The following is a 19,247-nucleotide window of genomic DNA, read 5'->3' as shown; positions in this document are numbered from 1 at the left end:
TATGGCACCGTGCATTATGCAATGAGCCGATTCGATTCCGCTTTGTTTTCTGCTCTATTTTAACTTCTCACACTTCTAGCTTGAAGGACGAAATGGGCAGTAGTGGGGCTTCTCATTAGAGCAATATGTGTGACACCTTTTACAGTTGTCAATTCTGAGGGGAAGGAGCCGGTTTGTGATTGGCCCCCTGCGGATGACATGTCACATCAATGAAAAAAGCACTCTGATTGGTCCCGGCCTGCGGTGCGAGGCACTCGCAGATCTGCGTTGACTTTTCCCCTGCAAGATGAGCTAGAACAGAAAAAAAGAGAGAAGAGAGGAGTTTTTTAGGCCCCATGGACTCAGATGAGAGATACAAAGCGCCTGGATTTGTTATTGGCTGTGAACACAATAGAGGCTGTATTGACATGTTTCCAATTCTATTTGTTTTGTGCATGTCTGAATCGAGGACTGCAGAGAATGCTGTTATTTCAGGAATTGGGTCATTTCTATAAAACGGTGCCTTTTCCAGCTTTCAGATTCTGGAATAAGCTACATTTTCCAGCTTTCAAGAAGCCCGTAAAGTCTCCAAACTCCAAGGTCATAGGTATGTTCACCAGGGATCACACATTACATTTTTAATGAGAAAATGTACAAGATACCATCAGTAGCATGGAAGCACTGTTGCGTCCCCATGGACAAAAAACGTCAGCCTGGTGACGTCACACAATCACACAATAAACCCAGATTTAAATTTACACTCTGCAAAACGCAGCAGTCCCAAAACACAAATCATGGCAACCCATACTTGCCCGTCTGCTATAAAAATTTCCAAAAACAAACAGTGTTCCAATGATCCTTCCTCCATGCTACATTTAGTTCCAAACGGTTTCCAAAATTACCATGAAATTGCTCCTATCCTATAAAGGATGGTGAGATGGCGCCTCTGTGTTTGGCACGCCGTCTGCTGCTCTGCCTGTCTTTGTCGCTCTTTGTATTTATGCATTTATCTACATTTATTTTTATCACTGGCTGTAATATAGCATTGGTTTATGATCGCCAATCACTCTTAGACATCCGAGGGGCTTTTGAAAATGTGACGGCTGGCACTTGTGCATCTCGTCCCTCTTCGCTACCCATCTACACCGGCATCTCTCCACAGGGTTTAAAAACTCATATCTTTGTCGCAGTCTACCAACTGGGACATGCAGCTGCTTTGAAGTTTTTCTGTTCCAAATCTCTCTGGTCAACCCTGTGGTTTTTGCAATCATATGTCGACTCCCGAACGCAAATAAAGACTTTTTAAATTAATGTGCCCAATTCTTGATTGCGATCATTATCAGTTACGATAGGATTTTAATATTGGGGGATTTTAATATTCATGGGTGCTGTGTTTCTAAACCATTAGCTAAAGACTTTCGTAGTTTACTTGAATCTTTTGATACAATGGGTATTATACAATGGGTATCTGGTCCCACTCATACCAAGGGTCACACGTTGTAGGCATACTTGATTCTATCTCATGGCGTGAAGGTAGGGGACTTACAAATTGACAACGCTCCCATATCTGATCACCTGCCAATATTATTTACGGTGACTTTGGACGAAAATACTCCAAGGCAATAACCCTTGTCACGCAATGACACAATGTTGTCCTATGATCTAGTTGTCGCTCCAGTCTATGTGGGCTCTTTTCAAGATAAATCTGCATACCTTGACCAAAACACTGCTTAGCTTGAAATCCACAATATGTCCCCAGGATGTTATTCCACCCGTTTTCTTTGATTCAAATTATTGGTGCTATTGGTCCTGACCTACTGTCAATTATAAACAAATGTCTCTAAACTGGGACTGTTCCTCATGACTTTAAACTTGCCACAGTTCGACCATTTAAAATAAAACTGGACCCGACATTGCTCACTAACTTTGATCCAATCTCAAATTTCCCCTTTTTATCAAAAATTTTGGAGAAAATTGTTTTAAATCAGCTTCAATCTCACTTGCCTATTAACGCAATCCATGAAAAATTTCAGTCTGGTTATAAATCATGCCACAGCACAGAGTCGCTCCTTCTCAGGCTTGTTAATGATATCATGTTGTCCTTGGATTCTGGGCCGTCAGTGGCTCTGGTTTTATTAGACCTTAGTGCTGCCTTTGACCTGGTCCATGAGTCCATGATATTCTCTTATCTCTTCTGGAGGCATGTGTTGGCTTACGGGGCACAGTCTTACAGTGGTTTAGGTCATATCTCACAAATAGGAGATTTGTTGTTAATATTTGGCATCATTCTTTCTCTGAGGTGCATTAAAGATCTGGGGTACCTCAAGGAACGATCCTCGCGCCAGTAATGTTCTCACTTTACATGCTTTCCATAGGGAATATTTTTAATAAGCACATGGTCTCTTTCCATCTATATGCAGACAACACTCAAATCTACATCCCCCTAAAGCGTGGAAATAGAAACGCCATTAAGCACATTTTAAGCACACATTGCTTGGATGAAATAAAACTTTGGCTAGCAACTAATTTATTTTGCCTTAACGAGAGCAAAACTGAATTCATCGTGTTTGAACCCAATGAGCAAAGCGTCTATGACGTTGATAATTTATCTCTGTCACCATACACTACCACCTGTGTTAGAAAATTGGGTGTTTGGCTTGACAATAATCTTAATTTTATCAAGCAGATAAAATCTGTCGCCAAATCTTGTTTATACCATATCGGTCTTCTCTCCAAAGTAAAGCCATTCCTGTCTTTAAAGATGTTCGAAGTAGCAATACATGTATTTGTTACATCGAGGCTTGACTACTGTAATTCTCTTTATGTTGGTGCTCCGCTGTATTGACTCTCTCGCCTACAGTTAGTTCAGAATGCAACGGCTCAACTTCTCACCGGAAAGCATAAATATGAGTCCATTTTCAGTTGCCGGCCCGAGATTATGGAACAACCCCCCCCCATATTAGATTGCCCCAACCCTGTCTGTCTTTAAATCTACCTTAAAGACCCACTTTTTCTCTTTGGCCTTCAATAATTCTTGACAACCTGTCTTTTAGTGTGATTTATAAGAGCACCACACATCTCACAGCCTGTGTACATTTTAAACTATTTAAAGCTTTATTGTGCCTACTTATTATCTGCCTTTTTATAGTTTTTTTTTTTGCATGTTGTAAAGCACTTTGGTCAACTTCATTTTTTTAAATCGTGCTATGAAGATAAAGGTGTATTGTATTATTTTAAAGGTACACAAGCATCCACTAAAGAGGATTCCTCCGAGCACGTAACGTCTAATGATTATTTCTGATCCAAACTGTATAATGCTGGAAAGCTGTATGTGTTTTCCACGTGCACCAAGGTCTTTTCAGAGATGAGATGGAGTCAAACCGAGAGTTATGTATTGCTTGGCTGGTGCTTCAAAAGCATTTTCAATCATTTTTACAAATAAGAAAAACGCTCTTGCCTACGACGACTTTTCTGGAGTTGAGAGAGGCGGTGGAGGAGAGATAGAAGATGAACTCAAGGTGAGAAACTAGAGGAGAATTGTCATGGGAGCGTAAGATTATCTGAAGGGTGAGAGAGACATGCTGTAACAGGCATTTAAAGTAGATATTTGTTCAGGAGGAGACACAGAAAGAAAAACAGTGCCCTTGAGAAAAAGAAAACGAAAAATGGGTGAGGGAAGGAGGGAGAAAAGGAAAGGGACGCAGGTCGTGAGGGATCAGGGTAAATTGGAGGGTTTGGAAAAGCAAGTGTCATGAGTTCAAGACCCTCTGCGGTTAAGAATACGAAAACTTTTTCACATTTTTAAAAATGTAATAACCAACCAAAAAAATACATGAGTCGACATCTTTGATTGAAGTGTGCTCCAACATAGAAATGTATGATATAATAAATCACGATTGAATTATTTTAATGCATCATTTTTGTCTTCTTCTAAATAAAATTAGGAAGGAAGGAAGCAAGCAAGAAAAGAAAGAAAAAGGAAGGAAGAAAGGAAGAAAGAAAGAAAGAAAGAAAGATCTTTCACTCGCTACCAATCCTTTTACCCATGATTTCTTTAACATCTCAGAAACGCTTTCACCCTCCATCTCTCTCTCTCTCTCTCTTATACTCTCTATAGACCACACTTTCACCTCCTATGGACGAGTAATCAGACAGCCGTTCTATTAAGAGGCATTCTTGTCAAGCAGGTGTCGAAAGGTCATCCCTGACAAGAGAGAAGGGTGCATTGCTCTCCATCACGCACTCACGCACTCGTTCACTCACTCACTATCTCACTCACTCACTCAGGCTTCATTGCTGTAATCTCTATAATCTGCTGCAGGATTTGAGGCCATTGTGTAAGAACGATATTCTGATAGCCTGAGCGCATTGCATACTGATCCGTTCTAAAGGTTCACCAAAACCATTCCTCTGTTTTACTGCTGTGAATTGTAGAAGCGAGGAGAGATTGTGGACTGGGCCAACGGGGCCTCTGATCAGCAGAGTCCTCAAGCTCAGAGACCCTCAATGGACCCCCTGTCGAGGCACTGTAAAATTGAAACAATTACATAAATGCACTTGGAAGAGGCTTTTATCCAAAGCGACTTAGGTGCATTCATGTCAAAGTTTTTCTCTACAAACTTACCCCAAAATGTCTTGCTGTGCAGTTATGAAACTATGTAGTTGTGTTAAAATATAATATAATGTGTTCAAAGTGTAGAATCGGAATTTCGATTTCAAGTGCCAAAAGTGTGCCAAACACGAGTCACGGCGTGAAGAAGTCACAAATATGTTAATTAGTGTGTGACGTCATGAGCGCCAGTCTCTCAAAATCCTGTGGGAAACACTGATTGTTATAATGAAATTTACATATAAACATATAGAGTAGTACTGACAATTTTCTTTCACTACTTATTCAGTATGCACCTTTGGTGCATAAATATATATAATATAACATTACAGGGACAGTTTACCCAAAAAGTTTTATTCTGTCATCATTTACTCACCACCAGGTTGTTCCAAACCTGTATACATTTCTTTGTTCTGATGAACACAGAGAAAGACATTTGAATGAATGTGAGTAACCAAACAGATCTCATCCCTCATTTGCTGCCATAATAGGAAATATAAATACTATGGGAGTCAATGGGGGATGAGATCTGTTTGGTTACTGACATTCTTCTAAACACATTTCTTTGTGTTCAACAGATCAAAATAAATTGATACAGGTTTGGAATAACCTGAGGGTGAGTAAATGATTACAGAATTAGATGAAATTTAAATAATCTTTATAAATATGCAATCACGTAACATTATATTATGTAATTATAAATGTTTTCCTTAACTGCTTAGTTATTCTTAATGGAAAACTCACAGAGTCTGTATTGTGGTTTAAATACCCATGTAAGTTGTCAAAGTTTATAAATCTTTTTTTGGCATAGTTTTCCATAATCAGGTAAGTGCCACTTTCAGAACGGTCCCATCCATTCCTTATAAATGGGACAAAAAGACAATTAAAATATTACAACTCGTTCAATAAAAACGTGACTGGCAGGTCACTTGAGTCAAGCTTGCATCCGCTGATCTTCCATTACCTAAATAACTATGATGCAATCACAGCCTCCATCTTATAATTCATTCAGTTTATCATGTTGCTCAAGAGCAAATTACCTTCCTCCATCCCCAGCTCCAACTCACATTTACAATCGGGACTCGACTTCTGTTATTCCTTTTCTTAAGTCTCAATTACTTTACATGATGTGTTACACTTAAATGTCATGAAGAACTAATGACATGTCTGTTCTGTTTTCCCAAGGGGGGTGGGGATTGCTGCATGATTGCTCTTATGCATGCTGGCTGCATGGATGGGCAGGGAGTTTTTGCCCAGAACAGAACCATCAGAGGCTAATCTATACGGTACGCTAATTGTCAATAATTTTGGACGGCAGTGAACCTGACAGAATTCATATCTCTGTATTTTGGGGATGGATGCCCATATATGATATATATCCTGGTATTTCCTATACATTGGAATAAATGTTTGCTTGTAACTCAAAGCATCATGTAAGATGTCACCTTTTATCAAACAGCTTAAGATTAAAATAAACTGTGAATCTATAAATACGACCTTGCGTTGTGTCAATCACATTTACACACTGCCTCCGATATTTTCGTCCGTCATAAAACAGTTCGGACTGGGTTGGATTTTATGCGTTGTTTGCATCCGTAATGAGCATTTCAAGGGTCGTCTTGACAATTTAGAGACACCGTACAATTTAGAAAACGCATTAGAAAATTTCGGACTGTATGTGCAAAGACCTTCACTGTTTAGAAATTTACAGCTGCATATAACATATCAACAAAAGTATCTATGAAAATAGTTGATACAATAAAACTAGCTCTGAGAATATGCGAGACTATGTAAACTTTATCAGATGTAGATGAACTTTATCAGAAAAATTACCTTATTTTTAAGGAAGAATTTTATTTGTTAAAATTATAGTATACATGTTTTAAAAGCATGAGAAACATATTTTCAACGCAGTAGTCAACCCAGTAATCTATGAAGATTTTTTGCAAATATGTATTGATCGTTGTTGCACATAGACTCGAAAGGTGCTTTTCTGTACTAAATAAACCCAGTTAAACATTCAGAACAAATATTGAGAGCTCAGTGAACCATGACTATTCAAATAGCTGGCGAGGACAAACAGCAACTTTATGAGGGACATGCATAAACACGTAACGTAGCTTAATGAACTAAAAAAGTAGGACATATAACACGAAGGGGCAGTTTCCCATCCCGTACAGGGCTTAGGACTAGTCTTCAATAAATATTAGAATTATCCAACTGAAAACAGCTCCCAATATATATCAGTGCCATTGTGTTGCACGGAAATAATGTTTTTTAGAATGAGTTAACATATTTTATGGGAGGAAGATGGTTGCACACTGGCTGAGAAGGCAAGCATAGCACCATGGCAAATGTAGACATTATACCTAAGTCTGTTAAAAATAATATGCCGCAAATACAATAGGAAAGTGTCATTGATAAAAGTATCAATAACAAATTTATTTTAAAAGCCCAGACGGCCAATGCAGAGCCCCGCAAGACCATAATCCACTCTTGCTTATTTTAGCCCTCAGTAAAGCTCTGTCTACAAACATATTTTTGCTTTTACGGCTACTTGTTTTGTTCAAAAGTGTTTGTAATCTTTTCTTTTTCAGCGTGTTGTTCATATGTAGGAGGAAAAAGGAATAAGACAAATTCCTTTTTCCGCACCACGCACACACACACACACACGAGAACACAAAGGCCCTCCGGTGCAACTTTTGAATAGCAGTGTTCTAAATCAAACAAGAAATCGCAGCCTCTGTGGTCCATGCTCCGACGCCTTCGCTGAGAACCCATAGATTATACCCTATTGGCATGAATGCTTGTGCCAAAACCACTCTATTGGCATAATCAAGCAATACTATAGCCTAAATCTTAACGGGCCTAGGGCCCAGTGGACTGATCTATTTTACATTGGCAGCGAACAGACAAACATCAATATAAAAGCACCAAGTATGAATGACCTGCTGATTCCGACGTCTCTGGTGTCATTGCAAAGCTGCTCTCATTAATTCATACTCAATACAGCTGTGTCAAGTTTACTGACGTTAAACTCTTGTTAAATGGCTGATAAATGTCAGCATTGTAAAACCGAGAAATTGTTCTGAACCGTTATGGAAGAATATTGGTTAATGCAAGGACGGCAACCAGTTGTGTGGATGATATCTGGCTGAAACGGTTATAAAACAGCTGTCGGACGTAGTTCAAACCGTTTAACATCCCAATGAAATCAGCGTCGTCTTTACAGTGCATCCATTATTGAAGACGGCGAAAACTGCAAGGCCACGCAGGTTGCCAATGAGATGTGCAAGCAGATGCAGCCTTCAGGAAGAACGATCTTATTGTGTCAGCCATTGATAAACCGAGGACCGTGGGGACGCAAAAACAAAAGCCTCCATATTATTTGTCCTTATTTTACCGGCTTTCCACAATCATTTGGCAAAACCTGAAAGCAGTTGTGTGAACCGTACTGCGAAGCAGACCTCCATGTGCTCACGAGGACCTCCGAGCACTGGAGACAGGTGGAGTTGGATGGACAAAAGCTCCTCTGCCCTCCGGGGGCATGAGGGATTAGCCTGAGAGGCCTCCATCTGAAGGGGGAACTGTTGGGGTGAAAGAATATGTTAATGTGAGAGGTTAAATGCATGGTTGATGACAGAAAGCACTTGACTTTTGAACCCCACAACGGTTTGGCCCTCATGCTTTGCCGCAATTCACTATTCATTGGTCGTAGCTCTCTTGTCTGTCAAAAATTCTGCTCTGTGAGATTGGGTGGATTAATCTCATGCAGATTAGGTTTAATTAACATTTAAATGCTTGTAAGAATGTCCTGTTTCAGGCAAGATTGGAGAGGCCTGGTTTATGCTAATGTAGAGTGTTGAGAGAGTCTAGGAACTTTGGTTTAGAGAAGGGATTAGCAGACACCTGATTATGACCAATGAAAGGTCAAGTGGAGCTTTGATGAATGGCGGCCATTGGTACGCATTTATATTCCCAACCCTAGTTTGAAAGTTTTGCTCGAGTGTATGGAAAAGTTGCCAGGGAACACGCTAACTTCTTGCCGACTATCAAACGCACTGTCCGAGCAAAGTTATATGGACATCTGCTTCCACAAACAAAGATACACATTTCAATCCACACACATTAGCAAAGTGTAAACAGCGTATTTTCTATATTAAAAGTGTCAACACGGGATGCTGAAACAGCGCATAGTGGAAGCCCGCAGAAAAGTGATAGCTTTATCGTTGATGTTGTTTTTGTTGTGCTAATGCACTGATGCACATATTGACAGTTTAATTTCCATGGCAACTCAATTTCATAATAAAAGCTTATATATTTTATGTATATTTTATGGATATTTTCCCTACCATGGTTGTCAATGATGTCCCAAAAATGTCAGTTGCTAACATTTTTCGAAATATATTTCTTTGTGTTCAACAAAACAAAGAAATGTATACAGGTTTGGTACAACTTGAGGGAGGAAAGTCATGATATAATTTACATTTTTAGGTGCACCTTTAACAAATACCTATTGAGTTTTCAAAATAACCTTTTTAAATTATAAACGGACTCGAAACTCAAAAAGGACCAGGATCAAACATTTGGGCTCCTATATTTCCACCAAGCAACAGACTACATGTTGTACTCATTAAACCCTTTACATTGAATCTTTTCTGGGCGAAACGCAACCCTGTTGCATCACTGTCCAGTCGGCCGGCTGAGTTGCGTGAAGAGTTGAAAAGATTTTAATGAGCCTGCGGCGCTAGCCTTCAAACACGCTAAGAGCAGAGGATGACAAGCACAGTAGCGTTCCGAATGACACGTACACAACCATTAACTCCTGTACTATATTCAATCGTATTTGTTGATCACTCTCTAAACAGCATCATCACAGATCTCTTGTAACTTAAATAGAGTTGTACAGAAACAGGTTATTTTTCAATGCGGTGAAAGACTAAAAGCCCAGAGATTTGTCTTGAGTGCCTTGGCCTGCAAAACTGAACAGCTCGATCAACAAGTGCTCGGTATTGTGCAAGAAAAAAGCAATGTTTGACCCCATACAAATTGCAAACTTTCTCTACTTCCACCGTTGACCCAAAATACATTTAAATTCATTATGAATGAACTCGGTTTCCCTCCTCCACTTCCACCAAGCGCTCTCTATCTCTCCGAGTCCTTCAATAATTAACATTGCTGCAAACTCAGTCGTCTCACAAAGCTGTGAATAATAGGAGACATTTGCATTCCCTTTCATAAGGTGCTGGCGCGCACACGGCCGTGCTCACTCAGGAGAACTAAAGGTTGATTAATTCAGCGGGCCTGAGTGTTTTGAGCAGATGCTCAGGTGGCTAACTAAGGCAGGCTCATTCATATGGAAGACGAGAGCGCTCAGGAAAGAAATGACAGAACGAGAAGTGTTCCACTTTACGGAGCTTCTCGTTCTTTCCCGATTTCCTCTGAACGTGCGGGATTGACTGCAAGAAAAGGTAAATTGGAGGTATTTGACTTCTTGGACAAAAAAATGGCTTGTGGAAAATGGTAAAGGATTACAACATTAAAGAACTGCTTTTATACTTAGTTTGATACATGAGCGCATTTCAACTCATCCTAAAATTATCACTCATTGGCAGCTGTATAATGCTAATAGCAAACGCTGTATATGAAGCTGCGCTTATCTTTAAAGACGAACAGATTTTCAGCAAGATTCTGCTGTGCAAGTTTCAGGACACGCCGACACCGCTGATGTCCCACAGCCTGCCCTTACTTTTACCCAAGATCTCACCAGGCTCGTATTGTATGATCTGACAGGCAAGAATCGTAAAGGATAGAGAAAAATAAAAAAGAACTGCACCTGCGGGTTGTAATACACCGAGAACATCAAATACCCAGAACTTCTTAAAACGACTCCCTCCTAAAAACCATAAAGTACAGAATATGACACACCCACGATCTCCATCAGAAACACAGGGATTTTTATGGCAAGTCAGGTGACAAATGAAACATTATCTGCACTATTTTAGTGTCGGAGGTAGGCGAGAATTCCTCTTTCCTAGAACCTATAACTAGTGCCATGATCGCTTATAAATCAATCAAAAACCGGCATGAAGCATTTATGATGGCCGCTTCGACATGTGCTATATCACGTGGCGGGAAAAAATGCATGATGTGTCCGGGAGGGAGATATGTAGCTGTTCGGAGTGCAGACTTAGCAGCTGCTCCAGTACCTGACAGACAACATCCGTCATGGGGTTTGACTGGCTCTCGGGCAGCAGAGATTACATTTGAAAGGCTCAGGAAGACTGGAAGATGACTCAACTGTCGGTGTTTCAATCTGCACACGCAAGGATAATTTGTTGACAGAAAGAGCGGTTCTGGTGAGAGGTTGGGGCAGAAAGGAAGTTAGACTTTCATCTGAAAAAGACTCTCGAAAATGTATGGAAAGAAACAAGTTTACATTGCCAGGAATGAGACCAAGAATACTTCAAAACAGCTGTTGGGTACAAACACAATACATTTTTACAAGTTATTGTCTGTGTAACACAGTATTTGAGAAAAATATAGAAAAATGCTTTCCCACTCTTAAACAAAAAGTTTAAATATTTGAGCAAAAGAAAGTACTAGATTTTACATTTTGAGAATTAAGTATTAATACTTAACTATATATATATATATATATATAATGACATTTTGTAAAGTAACAAGTTTTATATTTGCTTTATAAAGTACAGAAATTTAGGTAGCGCAAAGGGTTGTGGGTTCTACATCCTATAAAACACGAATACTAAAAAACTTTTATACGCTTAGGACGCTTTATGCTAAATGCATAAATGTAAAAATATCAAATGAATGCAATTTCAAAATATGAATAAAACTACAATAAATTTTAAACAACTGCTCTAAATAAAATCACAGCTGGTCAAAACATAACAATGATTTATATTACACATTTATGTGGACCAACAAATTTGACTGAGATTTCACAGAGCTATTCAACATGATGCAAAAAAAAACCCACATTAACACTGCATCTGTTTGTAAAAAACGAACTCTAATTAGCATGAAAAAGAAAAAAAATGATGGTCAGCGGTTTACTGAAGCCCCTCAACAAACCCACCCTAATTTAATCCCAAAGGACATACCTGACTTGAGAACAATATGGCACAAGTGTTAAATATGTATAATTAGGTATACAAGTCTTCGATCGCGTTTGATGGCAGAATCCAGCAGATGGTGCGCCGACATACCTATAACACTAAATGTACTCAACAGACACAATCTGTCTCAGAAACAGGTGTTTTCCGTCATTTTGACATTTCTCCTCTTTGTACTAAGCGACATCCTTTGCAAAGGAGCTGTCTCTGCCAACTCTACGTTTACAAATAACAGGTCTGTTCATTTTTTGATTTAATTTAGGCTGTGTCATGGTGACCCAGGAGAGGCTTTGCTGCATTTCCTTGCTCCCCCGTTCTGTATTGTTTTTCCCCTCTCGTTTTTTGTATTGACAAGTTTACTGGAGGGGGAAAGAGTTGGCAGGAGAACAAACGAATCTGTCGGTGACTCTCTCTCTGTCGTACAATATTGCGCCGTCTCTCTCTCTCAGCAGCGCAGGTGTTGCCGTAGCATTGATGGCAGCCTTTGTCTGACACTGTGAACTTTGTTATAGCATATACGCACTCGAACATCCCCGATCAGACAGACACACACGCGTGCACCGATCCGTTGTATAAATGTCCTCTGCGTTTCATCATCAAAGCAGCGTGTGACCGGCGGTTTGAGGAGCAGAATATAAAACGGATAAAACAAATCGTTTGAAGTTGGAGACACAGCCATGCCGTCAAAAGGTACTTAAGCTTTTCCTCCCAATGGAGGGCGCGCATTTCTGTCTTTCTTTCCTCATTAAGCTTCCTTCTTCTTCATGCTTCTTTTGTTCCCTGTCAGGTTCGTTTCAGAAAGCTTGCATCATTGTTTATGATGCTTCATTGTCAGGAGATGAATATAATCATAAATATTGACTTGTTTAATCATCCTGTCAAAGGACAAAGCATGCGATCCTTGCGCGTGAGCATTGCAAATCGAATTTTTGCCCGAGGAAACCTGTTACTGATAGGACTTCTATGCCAGCACAGTTTTTCATAAATCACACAACAAAAGAAACGCTATGCCTTGGATGCCTGGTGATACATACTGGCTAATGTACAGCACTGACCTGTTTAATAAACCGCACAAGCACCACACCTAAACCCTGCTAGTTTTGGTTACGTCGATTGGAAAGTAACTTCTCATTTTTAGAGTCTTTATTAAAGGCATATGGAAGACCATGAATTCCACAGGATGTTAGGACTCCATCATCCAGAAACATCTTTCTTAAAACAATAACATAGACTGATCATATGTCATTTGTTTTAAAAAAGGTGTAAATTTATAGTCTTATTCAGAATCCTTTGGACCTTTGTTTACTCCAAGTGTGTAATGTGTAACTGTGTAGGGTAAAGCTTAACGCTAAACAACAACATTTTTATAAATAATATGAATATACGAGTAATCAAAACCTAATTGTTTAAAACTATTCAGGTTTTTTACATTGCTAAAAAAATACAACCACACAATAAACACAGTAACAAACATATTTTCTCTTTTTTTTTGACACTGGTGTGCTTAAATTAGTTTTAGCGCTTCGATTGACAAATCCTGGGTAATACGTTTTTTGCCCATCGCGGGTGAGCCGAGTTATCAAAACACAGCTTGCTTCCAACCGGTGATTATAAGTCGTTTCAAGTCCATTTTGAGTAAATATTTCCACTGGTTGGACCACTTAATGCTAATTTGCAAAGTGTTAGCGAGTACGAGCATGCCAATTGCCCCAATGTGACTTCTGCAATGTGACTTCCTGTTGTATTCGCCGTTACCCCTCCAACACCAACCACAGACTTGTGACATTGATGAAAACACAATGAGACCTGTTTTACTCATAAAGCATGTGTCATTTAAAAAATAAAGAATTCACAGATCTTACATTCTCTGATGTTTGTCTTATTTCTGTGTTTTCAATTATAATTCAAATTCAAGTTCATGTCTCAAATCAGCAGCACAGGTTTTTCAGCTGTGGAGTCAAACACCCTTTTAAGTGTAAATATATCCGAGTGACCTTTGTTTATTCAAAAATATGAATATGCGTTCATATATTAGAAGATGAAAGGGTCGATATCTAACACATTTGTCCGACCTCATCCCTTTGAGTCTTTGATTCGCATCTGACCACTATGTTTGAAGGTATTCTTATGTTAACCTCAAAACGTGCGTATTTCCATGTGATTCATCACCCGACACAGATGAAAGGAGTTTCGAAAGTTAAGGCCAAAGCGTGTGTAAATAAGGTCATTCTGACGCTTCTGCCTATTTTCTGTCTATGTTTTGGTTAGTTCGAAAAAAAAAACAGTTTGATCTCAATCTTTCATTCATTTATTTTGTTAACCGATGTTACACCCGTGTTGGACGTTGTTAGACGAAAATAACAGCATATCTCCGAATGAGTCTGCCGGAAACGATTCAAAACACAATTACAGCTGAAACCACACACCAGTACAACAGATGGTAAGGTGTCTGCAGATGCCGGGGACATCGTTTGCACTCCAAAGAATAAGGAAACATTTTACAGGCAATTGAATATCTTAAAATATATAAGCACATGTCACTGAGTGTCGAGACTCAGGAGTGCTGTGATTACAAATACGATGTATGGCAACTCACACGTAATTGGCTGCTTAATGATGAGAGATCGGTTGAGCTCTACAATAACAGCCCCATTTGCGATGAGCACATTCTGAACAGAACCCATCACTGTGATCATTGCAAATACTGCATGTTTTGTTCTGATGTAAAATGCTGGTTTGTTAACTATAATCATTTTCTTTGGAGAGTGTGTGTTTTTAAAAAGACTGAAATGGATGGAATAAAACAGATTGGAAAGTAGAAACTTTTGCAAAATGACTGTACATATCTGTCACGGGATGTAGCGTATTGAGGCACACTACAAGGAGTATATTCCACAAGAACAAGTATTTAATAAATCCACGAGAATTATTTAATGAATCCGTAAGAAGTATTTCATGAATCCACCAGAAATATTTCATGAATCCACGAGAAGTATTTCATGAAGTGTTTTATGAATCCACGAGAAGTATTTCATGAAGTGTTTTATGAATCCACGAGAAGTATTTCATGAAGTGTTTTATGAATCCACGAGAAGTATTTCATGAAGTGTTTTATGAATCCACGAGAAGTATTTCATGAATCCACGACGTATACGCGAGAACCGGTACAAGGGACCAAAACCACACGTAACACAAGTTAAACCGGACAATGCACACAGGCAAACACAGGGCTTAAATACAATGGAGAACAGAAACAGGTGTGGGGCAATTAACTAAATGAACGCAGAAGACAAAACCAAACTGAAGATAACTGTGACAATATCAGGAAAAATACTTATTTATTATTATTTATCATATAACAGCAACTGTTTGAGTGCTTCCACTTTAAAAATCAACAAAATATTGTGTTACTTTGCAAAGATTTGCATTACGAGCAGTGAGAATCGACTTGATGGCTCTTTTTTGACACCACCCCAAATTGCATCCTGCATTTGGCATCTCAAACAACCCGGACAAAATGATTATGATGTCATCAATCCACACAAATATTCTTTGCCAATCTGCAAAAAGGGGTTTGTGGGTGAACAACAGAACAGACCCATGTGTTTTCCTTCCACTTCTAAATGGAAGGAAGAAACAATTCGCTCGGATGTCAACCGAACGAGAGAGTTAATCATTAATTTGTCCCGGTGAGGGGGGAGAGTGAGTGGGTTTCTTTGAAGAAGGGGTACAGATGGTCATCAGATGGGCCTGCGAGTAAGAGTGTGGCACGGTGCTTTGACATCACCTGGGTGCACAGACACCATATGCCACAAGACCCGACAACCTGACACACACATATATATGCACCTGTTTGTAAACTCACTCATGTTTAAAACCTTTTTCCATGCATACTAACCCTGTCTGAAATGAGAGGGTAATACCACCATATTGTTTCATCTTAACGATCATTGATCTGTTGTTTATCTGGTTTTAAGTGTTGCTTTTTGGTTGCATCTCGGTTCAACATTCAAGATCGGGTATCATGCTATGTAATGCATTCTGACTTCTTTACACTGGCTTCTCAGGCTTAACATGGCCAGCTTGTTTAAAAACGAGTTGGACGTATGATATAGTATTTCTGTACTTGATACCCCCAGCACTCCAACTTGATCGGAAAGTTTTTTTCACAAGCTGTATTTTTTTTCTAAAAATGTTTAGCAAGTGCAGATAAAATCAGCAAATTTCTTGGCAGATTTGGGCTTGAGTGTAGGATTGTACTTTTACTATAAACAAATAAGAAATCCTAAAATTAGTCAAAATAATGGTCATTTAAAATATGGTTTTAATTTTTAATCATGATCCAAAAATGAACAACATTTTCGTGCAGAATTTTATATAGATATTACTATAAATGAATTTATACAGTAACCAAAATATAAATGCTGCAAAAGCATTGTTTATTGTTATTTCATGTATGCATTAAGTCATTCTAATGAATTCAACCTTTATATGAAGTGCTATCAAATATCTACTTCGCAAACAATGAATGGACAGGAGGTGTGCTGAACTTTATTGTAAGCAGTCTATTTCTGCTGAACTTTCTATAAAGTTCTGTGGGCCAAGATTACTCGGGTCACATGATTCATGTAAACCTTAATAACTGGCATGTTACCAGCACCATTTTGTGTACAATAATGGACTAAAATTGTTCTGTGCAAGGCGAGCAAAGTTACTAAGATTAATATGCATTTCCTGCTGTAAATCTTTATCTACTTTTCCAACTAAAACTTCTGGAATAATCTCGGATGGCTTCATGTACTTTACGTTTGCAGTCAGTAAAGTATGACTCACTAATGAGACTGTGCAACAAGAATCCTTATATACACATACACACAAACAATCACGCAAACACATGGATGGGCATGCACACACATTCAGGAAAGAGGTTATTGATGACGGAGTCTGCGAAAGATAAGCATCATTACCCTAGTGCAAAAACGGGGCGAGAGGGAAAGAGCGAGGAGTACAACGTACAGCAGTGAAAGTCTGAATCTTGAAACTCAGCTCTAGAAATCATGATGTGTTACATACACCATAAAAAAAATGTCAAGGACTGTGGTCATGTACAATACACACACTCATAAAATAATTCTTATACGTGCATTTTTTTTCAACAGATGTGGTTTACATACATCACACAGCTAGCTAAACCTGGATCTTCTCATAAAAAGTGCCTGCAAAATTGTTAGAAGTTGATTTTCCCAGTATTTGTTAATCTAGGTTTTGATCCAAAGTTATGATTTGTTTCTTCCATTTCTCATTGGCCACGCTTAAGTTTCTGTGATATTCTGGATCTGTGTCGACATAAGTCCACACAATTCTTTCATCCATCTTATCATCCGCCCGCTAAATAATAACACACCCTGTTCTCGATAAGCAGGATGATTGGAGCCATCATTCACGCTCAAAGCACAAACAATGCGGATATACACGCCAAAGTTTAACACTACCGTAAGTATGAACAATAGTAATAGTAATGACCTCACGCACACCCACACTCGTTCCCTCCCACCAGGCTCCCTCTAAGGAAAAACCAAACAATGGAAGTCAATACCAGATTTTGACATCCCCGCCTTTAAAAAATGACCCGACAAGTTAGCCCGTATACACAGGCAAATATTGAAGATGCGTGTGTGCTCATGTGTACTTCTATCCGAGATGAAATGCTGAGCGTGCACAGATCACAAGATGTGAATTGTGCGGCACAAAACGGAGAGAGGGAATAAATAATGGCCGGACGGAATAAAACAGGAAGGAAATGACTTACAAAAATTTGCTGGAGTGGCGGAAATGGCAAATCGGCAGTAAACGCCCATGAAAAGTCCACTAGCATGTGAACCATGTGAAATGCGCTAACAAAAGAAATGACAACAAAAGACAAAGCAGTGCTCCTTGTTTTCAGGAGAAAAGAAACAAGAGCGGGAAATGATTTCCTGTTAAACAGGAAGCTGAGTCTGTCTGATGTGTCCATCTAGCAGCTCCAGCGTGAGAGCAGTAGATCACTCATCAGGCCCGAGTGCAGCGTGACACCGTCTGATATATGAAGAGCCGTTTCTTTTGACATCTGGAGTAAATCTGCAGCTCGACGCTCTATTCTGACACACTAAAGCCACAGTGCCATTTTATGATGACAACAGAATATTAAATTTATATCTCCCTCCCTCCCTCCTCACGCTGTCTCTACACTTTGATTCTCTCTCTTTCTTACACCCTCATTTGCCTGTGCGGAGGAGGTTTATTGCAATGCAGTTATTTAGTTGTCCTGAAGTTAAACTGATGCTAGAAACGGAGATTTGGACACCAGCGGCTTGGATAAGAGACATGAGAATAGTGCCAGGTTCAAACCCCCATCAGTTACCCATCACGTCCCAGGCATTTTCTTCGCCAGTATGTCACGACTCTGAAAGCTTTTACTTTTTTGATTGACGCTTTGGTACATTTTAATATCACCTTTGTCTGTTGTCTTTTCATTAATTTAATAAGCCGTTCGTACAATCCCCTTCATATTGTATTTGATTATTATAATCCAGGCTAAATCTTAGACTCTGTCCTCGCTTGTCTCCTACTGCCTATCCTTTAACAATATAGGTGTATTATACGACATGAACGGCGGAGGCTGATGGAATTTAATTGAAATTTAATTGATTTATCAAGCTGGTAATCTCATTAAATGCCACTAAATCTCAGTTTATTAACAGCGGAGGCGTTACATGTCTCTCGTGTGCGCAGAATTAGCCTTGAATTACGAGGCGTTTAAATGCAGGGTAGCTGAGGTGGGGTGGTTATAATAGACGACACCTCTCGGTGGAAATATCTCCAGCAACAGAACAGCAACATGAAGGAACACATGACGAATGGAAATAAAATGAAAAACAGAAACACCTCTAGTTGCCAAAGAAGAGCGGGAGGAAAAGGGAAACTCTTATTTACTGTGAAAAGTTTTCTTCAACCTGTATTGATTGGTTTCAGGATCACCCGTTAAGCTGATAATAATTGAAAAAAGCTTGCCGTTCTCTGCTGGGATGTTGGAGGGAGAGACAGGGGAGATGGAAGGAGTATGTTTGATCCAGGGCTGTTCACCAGACTGAAGAAATGAGCCCTCGGAGTCTACAGGACTGACTGCTATCCTAGCACACACACCCAGACACACGAACAGACCAAAACTGGGAAAGGGAACATGATGCAACCCAGATCCGACTTTCAAAGCTGTTATCTAGAAGCTCCTGAATAAACTATTTTCTCATTTGATAGTTCTTGATCGTATAAAAGCTGTAATCAGTATCTTAAATTTTTTCGCTTAAAATACAGAAAAAAATTGTCTCCTTTCCCTGATTCACAACAGTAAGCTTATAATGATTTATAATCTAAGATGCCTGTCATGTACGAATTTGTGGAAAATGTCAGTCAGACATAATTTGACTTCAGTGTGCATAATGACATATGTTTCAAACATAGATGGCGATAGAGAGGCAAAAGTTACA

The sequence above is a fragment of the Barbatula barbatula genome, assembly GCF_947034865.1.
Source record: "Barbatula barbatula genome assembly, chromosome: 8".
NCBI lineage: Eukaryota > Metazoa > Chordata > Actinopteri > Cypriniformes > Nemacheilidae > Barbatula > Barbatula barbatula.
This window is presented reverse-complemented; position numbering follows the sequence as displayed.